A 15,117-nucleotide genomic window follows, 5' to 3' on the forward strand; every position below is an offset into this window, starting at 1 on the left:
TGCGTTACTTTTGCCCCAACCTTTCTTTTTGTTTTCACCGGAAGAGTGAATTACCCTCTGTTCTTGCCAAGGTGTCTTTTGTGCGGAGAGATTTTTTTCTTCCATGGTTTGGTGTAGTATTAACACTTCGGATTGTTGTAGTAGTTGGCTTTCTTGATTCTTGGGTTTGTAAGGGCTGGGAAACAGCCTGAAGAAAGATTGACGCCTGTGTTCACCGTGGGATCTGTTTTTGCGTATCTTTAGGAAATGAGTTGTAATCTTATGGGGTGAAAATGGGGCTATTAGTGTTTCTTACCCTTCCAGAGTTTCAAGGCTCCCTAGATTATACGGAGAGTTTGGAGTGTTCTTTTGTGGAGCTTCATTTCGTGAAGTGTTTCAGGTAGTCATGATTTCCCATCCGAGTTTAAGAAATACATACTAGAATCAGGATTGCCAAGTGTAAGCTTTCTGTACAATTTTAAGTGTTGTGAGTTTGAGTCCTGCTTTTGAGCTAGAATAATAGCATCCGTACCTCTTATTCCTGAAATTAGCCTAATCCTCAAGGAGACTCTTCGTGAAAGACGATCTGGGCATTATAAAGACTGATATGATCATAAGAGAAAGTTTCGTCTTTTTTTGAGGACAAATACTATTTGTCCTATTGAGAGCTCATTTAAGCTACAGTGGAAAAAAAGATAAGGTGGTGTGTGGATGCTTGGAGGCTGTTCGAAATCATCTGCGAGTTGCTGTCTTTCAGGACCACGGTCAGGTCCCTGCTCCTTTCGAGGCTTTTCAAACTCTTTGCTTTCCCCTGTGGATCATTCCATTAGGCTTTAGCCCTGCAATTAGGAGTCTGTACTACCACCTCTAACAAATGCTCTCTGTTGGTTTCACTATGAATATCCACACCACCTTTTTAGCTTATGCTGCTTCTGTGCCCCATGTTCCTTTTTTTTCTGTTTTACAAGATCCACAGAAACTCAGTTACCTTAAAAGCCAGTGTTCCAGCATCACTGTTTTTACTATGGTTGTATATTTCTTGGAGCTGGTCTGAGAGAGCACTTCTGATTCCATTTCCATGCCAGTAGTCTACATACACTCTCTTATTAGGGTGGGAAGCACCCTACTTAAGGAATAATTGGAAAAGTTTGAATGAGAGAGAAATGAAGCACTTACTTTGATTTTGTTGAATTTTGATTTTTGACATCTAGCTGAATTATGATAGTTGGTGTGGATATTTGGTCACTTCTTTCAGTGTTTTTATCTTTAGGTTTAGCTATTCTTTCTTCTTTTATATTTTAGATGTGTCAGACAGCTTGAGTGAAGTGTGATGCTATTAGGTACCTATCTTCTTTAGATAATAATAAGAAAAATATTGTAGGAAAACTTCAAGTCCCTGCCATTGCCACTACCACCGCCACCCAAGCATCGCACAAAATCACCCCTGTTGTCTTTAACCCTGCATGCTTGTGGGTACTACTTTACCTGAGGAGCCAGTTCGGTTCATGTGGATGTTTGCTCTTGAAATTGAACATCTCAAACTAAAAGGCTCTAAACATTGATCCTGAATGCATCTATTGAAAATGAGGTAATTAGAAAATGATAGTTGCCTATCCTTTTGTCATTTAAAGTTTAATGGAGTGCAATGTATAGTGAAGCATCCCAGCACATCCCTGGGAATTACTACAGTGATATATTTAGATATCAATTGCTAATGAGAGGGGCTTTTGATCGTCAGTATGAGAGTACCTTGGCCACTTTCTGACTCTCACTATAACAGGAGGGCATGTAGGGGGGGATGGGTGTACTTGGGAATAGCTCTTTTTCTATTTTAGCACATTAATGTCAGAAAATAGTAGGTTAGAAATTTTAAATCATTATTTGAGAAGACCATTATCACTTACCAGCATTTGGAATAATAAAAATTCTAGAACTCTGTTGGAGACCATGCTTAGTGTGTGCTCCACAGAGTCTGTGGAATTCTTGGAGGGAACTAGTTTGCACAAAGTCTGGCAATCAGTGAAGCAAATTTCCAGGTGATCAATAGCATAAAGGTTGACCTTGGCAAGATTTTGCTTACAATGTTTAATGAATACCTCTCCTCCCAAGAAACCCCACTCAATGAAAGAGGGTTTTATTTTCTCATTTTCTTTTCCATTCTTCTCATTTTTGAATTACAAGATGACTTGAATGATCTGAACTGTTAAAGAAAATACCTTGGGCAAATTTTTAGCTACAAATTTTGGTATATCTAGAATCATGGGCATATCATTTCCCAAGCTAAATATTGATTTTATCTGATGCCATCTTTTCTTGGTTGATATAATTTTGTAATTATTATGACCGAAATTCTTTTCTATGAACATCCTTCTTTCCCTTGATTTGTTATAGTTGTCATTTATTTTCTTTTGCAAGGAAAACTATTTGCAAGTTTTAAATTTGCAGAGTTGCAGCCCATGCAAATAAAAACTATGCTTGAAAGTGAATAACGTTATTTTACTCAATATTTAATATGTTGAGTTGGTATATTTTCTTCCTTATTTTTGAGATATACATTATAGTTATGCTAATTTCTTATTTTTTTGACACTTATGATAAAAAAGTTAAGAGCAAACAGTAAACCTGGCAAACCACCTTGCTAACTTATCCAACATGTGCTATTATTAGCCTTACTGATTGATTATTGTAATGGAAAATAATAAAAACAACTTAAAGCATCATCTAAAAATTCTCCCAGGAATAAAATAAATATATGACAATATAAAATCCAATAACATAATCGTACTAATTTAACATGAAGTATTATCACAGAACAGCATAACAGAAGTTAATGATATATTTTATTACCTAGTAAAACTTTATTGTTTTATATAATATATATTTATTTATGTATTTAAGAAGTGAGCTATATTAAGATTGAAAGACAATTATAGACCATTAATTAAAGCTGTTTTTTCTGATATGCAATATGATTTGTAAACATTGTTGAAAAATATAAATCTTTTTATATAAAATTAATGTATTTACTCTTGAAATATGTTCTGCTGGCTTGTGTTTAACTAAAGTGTAATGAGTCTCAAAACTAAGAACCTTTGAAAGGTTGTTTATATACCCAATTTAGGGGGGGAAAGTAACTCCAGAGAATCCAATGAATTTCTTTGAATTATTACGTATAGCAACACTTCTCACTTGAACAACTCTAAGACACACACACACACACACAATCCTAACATCATGACCTGCATATAGTTTACTCTTATGGAGTTCTTTAAGGCAGGGGTCCTCAAACTATGGCTTGCAGGCCACACGTGGCCGGCTGAGGACATTTATACAGCCAGCCAGGTGTTTTTGCCACCGCTGCCTGTCCTGCTTAGCAGCTGACTTATGCCAGGCCCACAGTGCGCATGTGTGGAATGTGCACCGTACTCTTCAACGGCCCTCCAACGATCTGAGGGACAGTGAACTGGCTCCCAGTTTAAAAAGTTTGGGGACCCCTGATTAAGGTATTTAAAAAAATATTTTCTGAGTAGACTTTTGCTTTAAGTACATAAATTTAACCTGGACAAAGTTAAAATATAATAGGCGAATACATTAGTACATATTTGAAAAAAAGTTTTTTAGTACAAATATTTGTCACAGGGCACCACTTGACAAAAACACATTTTTTTTTGAAGATATAAAGCTTTCAGAGGTAAGTATCCATTTTCAAACATAATGGTGCATTAGCCTACATTTTCCAGCCATATCAAAATTTGGCCAGAATACTTCTTCCCCTTTGGGGTTACTAAGATAACATTTAACTTTTAAAGGACGTTTGTAGCCCAGTGGACTCCATCGAGAAGATTCCAATCAAAGTGTTTAAAATAATAGTGGTTTAGAAACTCATTAATGTTTGCATATATTTTATGCATTTTTATATAGCCTGCTCAAAATGGTCCAAGAAAATTTTTTAAAATTGGAATCTTTACACAGCGGCAGTTCTCAAGGTTTTTTTTCTTTTCATCTTTATACCTTCAACAAGGTACATAGATCTCTTAGCATTAGAAGCACAGGGAGAAGGACAAGGTTCCCATTATCAGTCTTTTGACTTTGTAGATGAATTCTGTGCCCTCCAAAGGACTTATCACAGGAATTCACATAACTTCCCTGCAATGAACAAAGCCTTTGACTTATAAAAATTGGATTTATATCTTTGCTAGAAATGCTTCTCTTTGATGACTGAGATATACACATGATAAAAAAGGTGTAGTATGTAGTCTTAGAAAATAACATCACATTATTTTGTTCTGACATCATTATATAGAGAAAAATGGATATCTGATATGTTAAGAATAGAAATTATGCCAACAATATATTCTTTGTAGGCTCTAGCATTTGGTATTACCTTCAGACCAAAGGCTATGACACGAGACCTCTTCTGGCCAATGAGGTTGACAAAGAAGAAAAAGCCTTTGTAGAAGTGTACTGAGTTACTCGTTTCTGAGATATTCTGGGTTCAACAGACTTGTGGGAGGAGCACAGTCTCTCTGAAGAAATGTGTACTTTATTTATTCATTCAATCATTTATCCAATAATGTTTAATGGACACTTACTATATACAAAACCATCATACTAGGATCTTTGGGATAGATCAGCTTATCTTTTTCTCAAGTGGGATAAGAAAACATATACACAAATTGTCATAATATAGGCTGGAAAGGGATAAGAACAATTCAGAAGATGCTGTGGATGTTTGGATGAGGGAGGAATGGTTTCTATGGGGAGATCTGGGTGGGCTTCATATAATAAAAGACTTTTGGGTGAGAATGATGGTCTCATATATGATGGGGCAAAAACAGTATTTTATTCAGTTCGCCAATTTGTACAGCACTTGTCATTGAGGCTAAAAAGAGGCTTTAGGGAGAATAACAGGTATTTTAGAGGATGTTAGGGGGCGAGGTAGAGGCAAGAGGACAATGAAAGTAAGGTAGGCCAGACATGGAAGGTCTTTAAAGGCAGAGTGTTTTGTCATAATCTGTTGGAGGTGACAGATCCATGTCTTGGTAAAAAGTATGGTGCTATCTACACCTGGTTTAAAAACTCTAAAAACTCTCAACCTTCCCATGTTCTACAGTCTGAAGCATAATATAAAAGAAATGTCAACCTTGAGACTTAAGATTTTTCTTATTACCATCTCTTCTAATAATGCTTTAATACTTACTTGGACAGGGGTCTCATAGAATGCAGTGGAATTGATGTGTTCATTTTGTTAGGAATGTCTATTTCTCCTAGGGAGCTAACTTTCTCTTAGGGAAGGGATAGATTGATTTCTCACCACATAGCTGACTACTCTTCTCCTCTAAGGCTTTTCACCCCTGTGTTCTACTATAGAATTATGCCTGTGGTGAAGAAAAAGAATTGAGGGCTTACTAAAATTCAGTCCCAGTGAAGTTGGTTGAAGAAATGCCAACATTAAAAGGTACAGAATTGCAGCTGCTGCAAAGATAGTAGAGTTCACCCTGGCAATGTGTATTTGCTGATATCATCTAAAATACTAGGTTTTAAATTCCATTTTGGTTTACCATAGCCTACAAACAAAAAGATGACACTTCAGCTTTACCTTTGGCATAGTTTATATTTAGCAACTGGAGCAATTGAAGAGCTCTCTCAGTAATTTAAACAGTCAAATTTAGTTCTTGGCTTATAAATTCCTTGGAAGACATATTTTGCTTTCCTTTATAGTTGTTAATACAACTATCAATCTCACTTAAACCCTTCAAAATTCTCTTGTCCCCAAATGAACTAATAATCTTTTCTAGCCTATGAAACCTATTTGTCTTCTTACATTTTCTGGCCCTGTTATTGGCATTACCACCCACTTAGTTCTCTAAGCTAGATATCCGAGTCGGCCTTGACTGCCCACACACCTAATTGGTCATCAAATGCCTGATATTTTACTGCAGAAATACCCTAATTTGGCCCCTCATTTCCCTCTTCATTTGCTTCTGTTTTAATTTGGATTCTTTTCATCTCCACAATTGCAACCTTTTTCTAACTAGAGCCCTGTGGCTATTAGCCCCTTTCCTGCAGCCCATCCCTTCAGTTTCTTATGTCCCCAGAGTGATTTCTATTAAAAATCATACGAACATTTATCATGTTAACATTCCTGATTAAAGCCATCCATTGACTCCCTGCTATTTCTTGGGTAATGTCCCAAGAATCATGCGACCCCTGGATGACCCTACAGGATCTTTTCCAACCATTGCCTCCCCAGCAGCAGACATACTCATCCTAAATTCCCTGCTCATTCATGGCTCTGGGACTCTGTATTTCATTTGAAGAAGATGATTTTTGTTCTTCCAGACCCATGCTAAAAGTTACATCCTATTAAACTCCTTTGGTGAGGGCTGCAAATAGTTAGGTGACATTTCCTCTGTACTTTCACATAACCTTGCCCATCCCTCTAACCAGCTCTTACAGGTGCTGTAATTGTATGCTGTCATATTTTAATACTCAATTATGAACTCTTTGAAGCCCTATGTCATTATTCATTTCTTATTCCCATTGCTTAGACTTATACTTGGAACAAAGTCTCCACTCAATAAATATTTCTGTGAGTAAATGATTTTCAAGTTCCTTGAGGGCCAGGGCTGTACTTTAATCACCTTTATTTCCCTTCAGTGGTAACTTGTGTTCTGTTTATTTAATATTTCATGATTACATTTAGTTTTGGAGCATAATTCTAGACTGGCTTCCAGCCCCTTATTTTCCCATGGTTCAAGCACTAATTTCTTTCATTAAACTCCAGCAATAATAGTGACTGCCATCTTGGGCATGTCCACATACATGCTGTGTCCTGTGCTGGTTCTACCACAGCCCAACAGCCCGGCAACGTGGAAGGCACCACCTGCTTTTTAAGTCAAAGATGACAAAACTCAAGCTCAGAATTCTACTATGTCACACTAGCCTGGGATTTTTCTACTATATCCTGTGGTTTTTCCATTGTATCATACTGCCTCTAAAATGTGTTTGTGTAGTAAATGTAATTGACTAGGGCATTCTGCGGTATCCTTTCTAGTTTCTAACTCTTGCAAAAGGATTTTGCCTTTAAAGTTTTCAGCCATTTCTAGTTTATATGCTGTTTTTTTTTTCTTTTGATATATTATGCTTTAAGTACTTGTCATCTAAAGAATATTTTAAATTTGGTGTTTAAGACTCATATCTGGAACTACTAAGTGTATTCATTGTCCAAAGTGGTTTTGCTCATCAAAGAAAATCTGTCCATTTTTTTAGAAATAAAGAAATCCATTTTCTTTGAGATTTTGGTGCTTAGAATTTGCTGACTTTAGTCCTTCCTTGTCACTTTTTTTTTCTACTGTAAGGCTAATCTCTCTGTGAAGATATTCCAACTCTCATAGCTATTATAGTAACATCATTTTGGATTTTTACTTCATTGAGGTCTTACGGAGGAAATTCTTCTACCTATTTTGAGTCTGCTTTTATTGAGAGAAATATATTCTCTGGGGTCGGGTACTATTGACATTTTTTAAACAGGAATCATTGACTTTTTCTCCACAGTGATCTTATAGAAAGAAATAAAAGCACCTAGCTTTCCAACTCTTAAATCTAATCTACAACTCTTTTTTTTTTTTTTTTTTTTTTTTTTGTAGATTTACTTTTTGTTCTGTTAACTCTTTTGGACAGACATCTTTATTGCATTTGTCAGTCCAAATGAATTTCTTATTCCAGTTATTGAACTAGAGAAAACTACAACAAGAACACGTATCAGTCTTATCATGTTTTATTTCATTTTCTGGAAAAACAGATCCACATAAGAAGTTCAGATGTTATCAAAATTTCAAATGCCCAGTTTGACAAGAAATAGATTGTCCTCACCTGTGGTATTCTGGTTATTCCTTCAATAGAGAGAATAATGTAGAAGATAAAATTGGGTGTGCTTTTAACATTAACACTTAGGTAAATGTTTCCTCTGTGATTTTATGAATCATAGAAGAGAACTAGGGTATTGGGACTGGGGTAATGAGAAAGAGCTTTTGCATTTTGTTAATTTGGTACAGCTTCAGTTAGGCTACACCTCAGTCATCTGACAAGGAGCTTGCCACTCTTTCCCAATAAATGTGTGGTTTCAGGTTTGGGGATACATGATTAACAAACATCTAAGGCTCTTCTCTATCTGTGCAGCACTCATATTATGTATTGTACTGTTGGTTCTAATAAGCCAAAAGTTGTAAAATTATTTGAATGATATTTGTAATAGCTAAATATTTGTATAGCATTTCAGCATATTCTTTTTTATTCCATCACTTGAATTACTTTTAGACTAATATATGAAACATGGCTTCTTGTGATTTTTAATGTATTTTTGTTTACTATAAATGTAGTTCATTATTTAATGTATTAATGGCTATTTAAATTTCTTTTTTGAACATACTTGTTTCACATTCATTGTCCTTTATTAACTGAATTGTTGTTATTCCCTTTTGTGACATCTTTCAGCTCTCTATATAGTAAAAAAATGAATACTTTCTTGGTAATGTGAATTATGTGTTTTTTCCAGTTTTTGTTTGTTATAGATGAATTAATCAATATTTGTGTTATGATTTCTAGGGTTTGTGTCATACTTAGAGAGTCATTCTCTATTCTGAAATTACTTAAAAATTATATCCTATATATACTACCATAGTTTCATTTTGTATATTCAATTTTTTGTACTCATTAATAAGTTCTATAATTTAATCTATTGGGTGTGAGGTAGGGATCAAAATTAATACTCTCCAGATTCCTATCCAATTTTCCTAACAACATTATTCAACAATTCATCTTCTCCATGCTGATTTGAAATGTCTAGTTTGTCATATTCTGTATTCCTCTATGTAATTCTATCTTAAGCTTTTGTCCTTTTACAGTTATTCATCTTTTTTTATGTTAGTACCACAATTTTAATTATAGGAGCCTTATGATATGTCTTAAAACTCTCAGTCCACTATATTTTCCCCCAGAATTTTAATTGGCTAATTGTACTTATGTAGAAGTCTATATGAACTTAACCATCAGATTATCTAGTAGGATAAAAACCCTGATGATATTTTTTAATGGACTCTCCTTTGGGAAAAATAATATTTTTATGATGTTAAAAATCCATATCCAAAAAAATGTGCTAGGTATTACTATTGTTTACATCTTTTTAGAGAGTACTTCATAGAAGTCATGCACATTTCCTATTTATTTTATTTCTAGTATATTTTTATCATTGCAACTGTTATGTGAAATAGAATCTTTTCTTCCACTGTTTTTTTTCCCCTAATTCAATCATGTTTGTTTACCTGAAGACTGTTAAGTCTTATAAGTTATTTTTTTTAACCAACCAGCTTACTGACTTTCTTTTATTTTTTGTAATAATTTTCCAGTTGGTTTCTTAGAGTTTTCAGGTAAGAATTACTACTGGGCTCAAACAATAAAAATTTTGCCTTCTTGTTTCCAACTTTTAGAACTATTACTTTTTCCCCCTCTTTTTCTTTTCTTTTTTTTTTAATTTCAGCATATTATGGGGGTACAAATGTTAAGGTTATGGATATTGCCCATGTCCCCCTCCCCCCTTGAGTCAGAGCCCCAAGTGTGACCATCCCCCAAACATTGCACATCTCACTCATTATGTTTGTATATACCCATCCCCTCCTTCCCCCTGCCACCCACCCGGCACCCAATAAATGTTATTCCTATATGTCCACTTAGGTATTGATCCATTAATACCAATTTGCTGGTGAGTACATGTGGTGCTTGTTTTTCCATTCTTGAGATACTTCACTTAGTAGAATGGGTTCCAGCTCTATCCAGGAAAATACAAGAGGTGCTATATCACCATTGTTTCTTAAAGCTGAATAGTACTCCATGGTATACATATAGCACATTTTATTAATCCACTCATGTATTGATGGGCACCTGGGTTGTTTCCACAACTTTGTAGTTGTGAACTGTGCTGCATCTAATTGCTTTGCTATTTTAAGGCCAATGTTAAAAAATAGTGGCCATAAAGAAAATTCTTCTTTTTCTTAACTTTAATTGGAGTTATTTTATTTTCTAATATGTATTTTCTGGCTTTTAGTTTGAGAGGTAAATATTTTATCATATATTTCTACTTTATTATGAGACTTTCTTATGTATTTCTATTTCGTTAAGCAGTTCTATCAATTGCCTTTTCATCACCTATCAAAGTAGTTCTTTGTTTTTTATTAAATCAATTAATATAATGAATTCAACAGATTGTATAATATTGAACTATCTTGGCATTCTTTCAGTAAAAGTTACTTGGCCATGTTACTGAATTGCCCTCCCCCCATATAGGATTTTTACCTGATTATATGTACATGTAATATGCATAATATGTTACATATGTATATAATTGGAATTTGTTTTCTCTTTTTGTATGTGTCCATTATTAGATTTTGGTGAAGAAACCACACATCTATGTTTGTGCTGATTATAAGGTAGTCCCATCTAGTTTAGCATTTATACCAGATTTTTAATGTTTTAATAAGTATTATTATTAAGTATTGCACTGAAACAGAACTGAGATGGGTTCTTAAATCTCTAGTTAGTTCTTATAGCTTTGGCTATGGCCTTGTCTAGTAATCTCAGATGCCTGCGTAGTGAATATAGTTCTTATTTAATGCATGCTTAAATTTTCAAGATGCCTAGCAAAATAGCACATATTTTTTATCTCAACCCTTTTCAGATACTAATATCTATATCTATATTTATATCATCTATATCTATATATTGATATATCTGTATCTATGTCTATATATCTATCTCTTTTCCTAGAACCATGCACATTGTATGCCAACCAGTAATGTTATAGTCTGTGAGAGGCATGAAGCTACCAGAATACAACTTAGTGGAGTCAAAAAGAAACATGAGAAATTGTAGCTTAGGTACACATGAGATATAAGTAGAATGTATCTGTATTTTCCATGTTTAATAAAAATTTTATAGTAAACTTTTTTGGCATCAGTAACCTCACAAAAATGACAAATGTATTTAATGAAATATTAAATTCTAATTTCTTAAGAAAATTGATAACAAATATATAACTGGAAGAAAATATTGACATTTACATGTATCATGGATGCCCACATTGGGGCAGTATCACTGACCACATTAAAATCAGAATACATAAATCTGCTGAATAAGAATCAGTCTGATCTTACAAAATTAGTAGCTGATTTAAGAAGAATATACCTGCAAATGATGATATATTATGCAGAAGTTATCTTGGACTTATTCTGTGAGACATAACTTTTCATTTAGGTTAAAGAACTGTTCTTCTAACTGTGTTTTATTTATTTATTTTTTTGGTGAAGTTTGTAATGACATAATGTACATACAATAAAAATCACTCCTTTTAAGTATACTATGGTTCAGTGAATTTTGCAACATGTATGCAGTCATGTAACCAAAACCACAGTCAAGATTTAGAACGGTATCCTCACCCCCAAAGGTCAGTACCTTCCCCTTACTTGCAGTAGTTGGCAGCTACTAAGCTGTTTTCTATCCCTATAGTTTTGCTTTGTTTAGAATGTAATATTAATGAAATCACACAGTACAATAGTCCCCCTTTATTTGCAGTTTTGCTTCCCATGGGTTTCAGTTAAATAACGTCCAAAAATGTTAAATGGAAAATTCCAGAAATAAACCATTCATAAGTTTAAATTGCATGCCATTTTGAGTAGCATGATGAAATGTCATGGTGTTTCACTCTGACCAGCCTGGGATGTGAATCACCCTTTGTCCAGGGTATCCATGCTTGTATGCGCTACCTACCCATTGGTCCCTTAGAAGCCATCTGGGTTATCAGATTGACTGTCACAGCATCACAGTGCTTGTGTTCAAGTAACCCTTATAACCCTTATTTTACTTAATAATGGCTCCAAAGTGCAAAAGTCGTGGTGCTGGCTATTTGGATGTGCCAAAGAGAAGTTACAAAATGCTTCCTTTAACTGAAGAGGTGAAAGTTCTTGACATAATAAGGAATAAAAAAAAAAAAATCATATGCTGAGGTTGCTGTGATCTATGGTAAGAATGAATCTTATATGTGTGAAATTGTGAAGAAGGAAAAAGAAATTTGTGCTAGTTTTGCTGTCAAACCTCAAACTGCAAAAGTTACAGCCACAGTACATGAAAAGTGTTTAATATAGAAAAGGCAATAAATTTGTGCATGGAGGATGTGAGCAGAAACATGTTCCTTTTGAGGAGAACTAGGTTTGGTACTGTACTCAATTTCAGGCATCTGCCTGGGGTCTTGGAACATACTGCTGTGGATAAGGGGATATTACTGTATATAGCAGGTTTTTTTGTCTGACTTCTTTCACTTAGATAAATGATTTTGCAATTCATTCTTTTTTTGAAAGAACCAATAGTTCTATTTTAATGTTGAAAATTTTGTTCATTTTTTAAGGTTGTTTTTTTTTTTGTATATAGAAAAAATGAAGCGACAGTGGTTAATGTGTGTGCTGTTATTGGCAGAAGAGCTTAGTAGGTATTAATGCCATCAGGGTTTCCAATGGAAAATCAGTTAATTTTAATAATGTTTGAGTTTTGGCATCTAATTCATGGATTTAAATAAAGCTTTTCAAAGTTTATTTACCGTTATAGTGGTGAGTAATATGTTACTGTAAATGTTACTGTAAAGTCTGCTTAAAAGATCATTACAGGTAAAGTTATTAATATGGTGGTGACAAGATAAATGTGAATTTTGGTAGAGCATGGAGTCATGGTAAAGAAAATGGTTACTAAATTTAAAAATTATGTGACGTATCAATATTCTTGGACTTGATGTAGTGTACAATTAATTTATTTTTGTGTCCAAAAATGGTTATATTCTATCAATCATGTTAGAACCTATCCTGATGAAATTACTAAATATTTTTACATATGAAGAATTAGTTACAGTAATTATACTACATGATTTATAATGTTAAATACAGAAAAATATTTGGCATAGCAGCACATGGTTTCTCTTTCTACTGCCTGTCATCAGTCAGAATTTTGAAATGTTTGAGCCTTTGAATCAGTATTTCTAAACACTCTCAAGTGTTTAGCCTTTTCTAAATCAGTCTTTCATATTTTCTTTGCATTTTATTTGAAATTACTTAAAAATATTTAATCAGGATATTTAATAAACAATATACTAAAAACTTCAGATTTTAAACATTTTTGTGAATAGCAATTTTTTTTTTGAAACAGAGTCTCTTTGTTGCCCAGGCTAGGGTGCTGTGGCATCAGCCTAGCTCACAGCAACTTCAAACTCCTGGGCTCAAGCAATCCTCCTGCCTCAGCTTCCCAAGTAGCTGGGACTACAGGCATGCACCACCATGCCTGGCTAAGTTTTTCTATATATTTTTAGTTGGCCAATTAATTTCTTTCTATTTTTAGTAGAGATGGGGTCTCGCTCAGGCTGTTTTTTTTATTTCATCATATTATGGAGGTACCAATATTGTTAGGGTTACAAATATTGCCCCTGCCTCCCCTTACTCCCTCCGATGTGTCCAATGCCCCGGTGGTGTGCATCACACAGGTTATGGAAGCATACACCCCTTTCCTCCTTCCCGCTCCTACCTGCCCACCATCTGATAAAAAGTTTTGTTTTGTTTTGTTTTTGACATTTTAGTTACATTGTATATCTTTGCCTCTCCCTAAGAAGGGTTAGAGTTATGCCCTTCCCCTCTAAAATGTTCGCCACATCCCTAAGATTGGGTCCCCCCCCCCGAATCCCTGGTGAGCATTGCCACCATTTGAAAACCATAGTTTTAATCAGTCAGTACCAATTTGATGGAGAGTAGATGTAGAGCCCATTTTCCATGTCTCGTGTCACCTCACTTTGGATAACGGGCTTAAGCTTAATCCAGGATAGCATAAATGGTGCTAGCTCACAGTCATTTCTTAGGATTGAGTAATATTCCATTGTGAGCATATACCACATTTTAATTATCCACTCATGAATTGATGGGCTCTTGGGTTGTTTCCATGACCGTGCAATAGTGAATTGTGTTGCTATAAACATTTGGGTGCAGATGTCTTTATAATAGAATGTCTTATGCTCTTTTGGGTAGATGCCCAACAATGCTATTGCAGGGTTGAATGATATTTCTATTTCTAGCTGTTTGAGGTATCTCCAAATTCTTTTCCACAAAGGTTGCACTAATTTGCAGTCCCATCAGCAGTGTAGGTGTGTTCCTGTCTCTCTGCATCCTCGCCAGCATTTGTTGTTTTGGGTTTTCTTGATATAGGCCATTCTTACTGGGGTTAGGTGGCATCTCATTGTGGTTTTGATTTGCATTTCTCTAATAATTAGAGAAGTTGAGCAATTCTTTATATGTTTGCATGCCATTATTCTGTCTTCTTTGGAGAAGTTTCTTTTCATTTCTGTTGCCCATTTCTTGATGGGATTGTTTGATTTTTTCTTATTAATTCTTTTAAGTTCTAGATAGATTCTTGTTATTAGACCTTTATCAGAGGTGTAGAGAGCAAATATTTTCTCCCACTCTGTGGGTTGTCTATTTGCTCTACTGATGGTTTCCTTGGCTGTGCAGCTGTTTTTGAACTCCTGACCTTGAGCTATCCTCCTGCCTCAGCCTCCCAGAGTGCTAAAATTACAGGTGTAATCCTACTGCCTGTAGGTAGGCCACCGCACCCAGTTTGAATAGCAATTATTTTAAACAAAACTTGCAGACAGGAAAATACTGAAATGTATCAATGGATAAACAAGGGAAAACATTAAACAATGAGGACTTAAACGATGTATGAATTTATTTTTTAACAATTATTAACTGTTTTAATTGCATGTTTTAATGGATGTTGTGTCATATAGGCTTCATACCCCAGAGACAGGTTGTCATAAGTGATTTCAACTGAATACATGACTCTAATAAAATCTGTCAGACATTATTCCAAAGAGTATGTTTGTTGTCACATTTCTCTTGTGATAATGGTACACCTCTAAATGATTTCAGGTCTTCCATGAATGCAGTGCTATACTTGATATTTTCACCTCCATTAGTTTATTTAATCTCTACAACACTGCAAGTTAGACATCTTTATTCCTAATTTATGGATAGGGAACCTGAAGCCCAGAAAGGTTAA

The 15,117-nt window shown here is 34.7% G+C and overlaps 1 protein-coding gene across 1 annotated transcript in view; it reads left to right on the forward strand.

Moving 5' to 3' along the window:
* Positions 1-15,117, forward strand: part of KCNH8 (potassium voltage-gated channel subfamily H member 8) — a 361,558-nt gene that overhangs the window by 335 nt on the left and 346,106 nt on the right. The gene's annotated exons all lie outside the window — the stretch shown is intronic.

The sequence above is a fragment of the Microcebus murinus genome, chromosome 1 (genome assembly GCF_040939455.1).
Source record: "Microcebus murinus isolate Inina chromosome 1, M.murinus_Inina_mat1.0, whole genome shotgun sequence".
In the NCBI taxonomy this organism is placed as follows: domain Eukaryota; kingdom Metazoa; phylum Chordata; class Mammalia; order Primates; family Cheirogaleidae; genus Microcebus; species Microcebus murinus.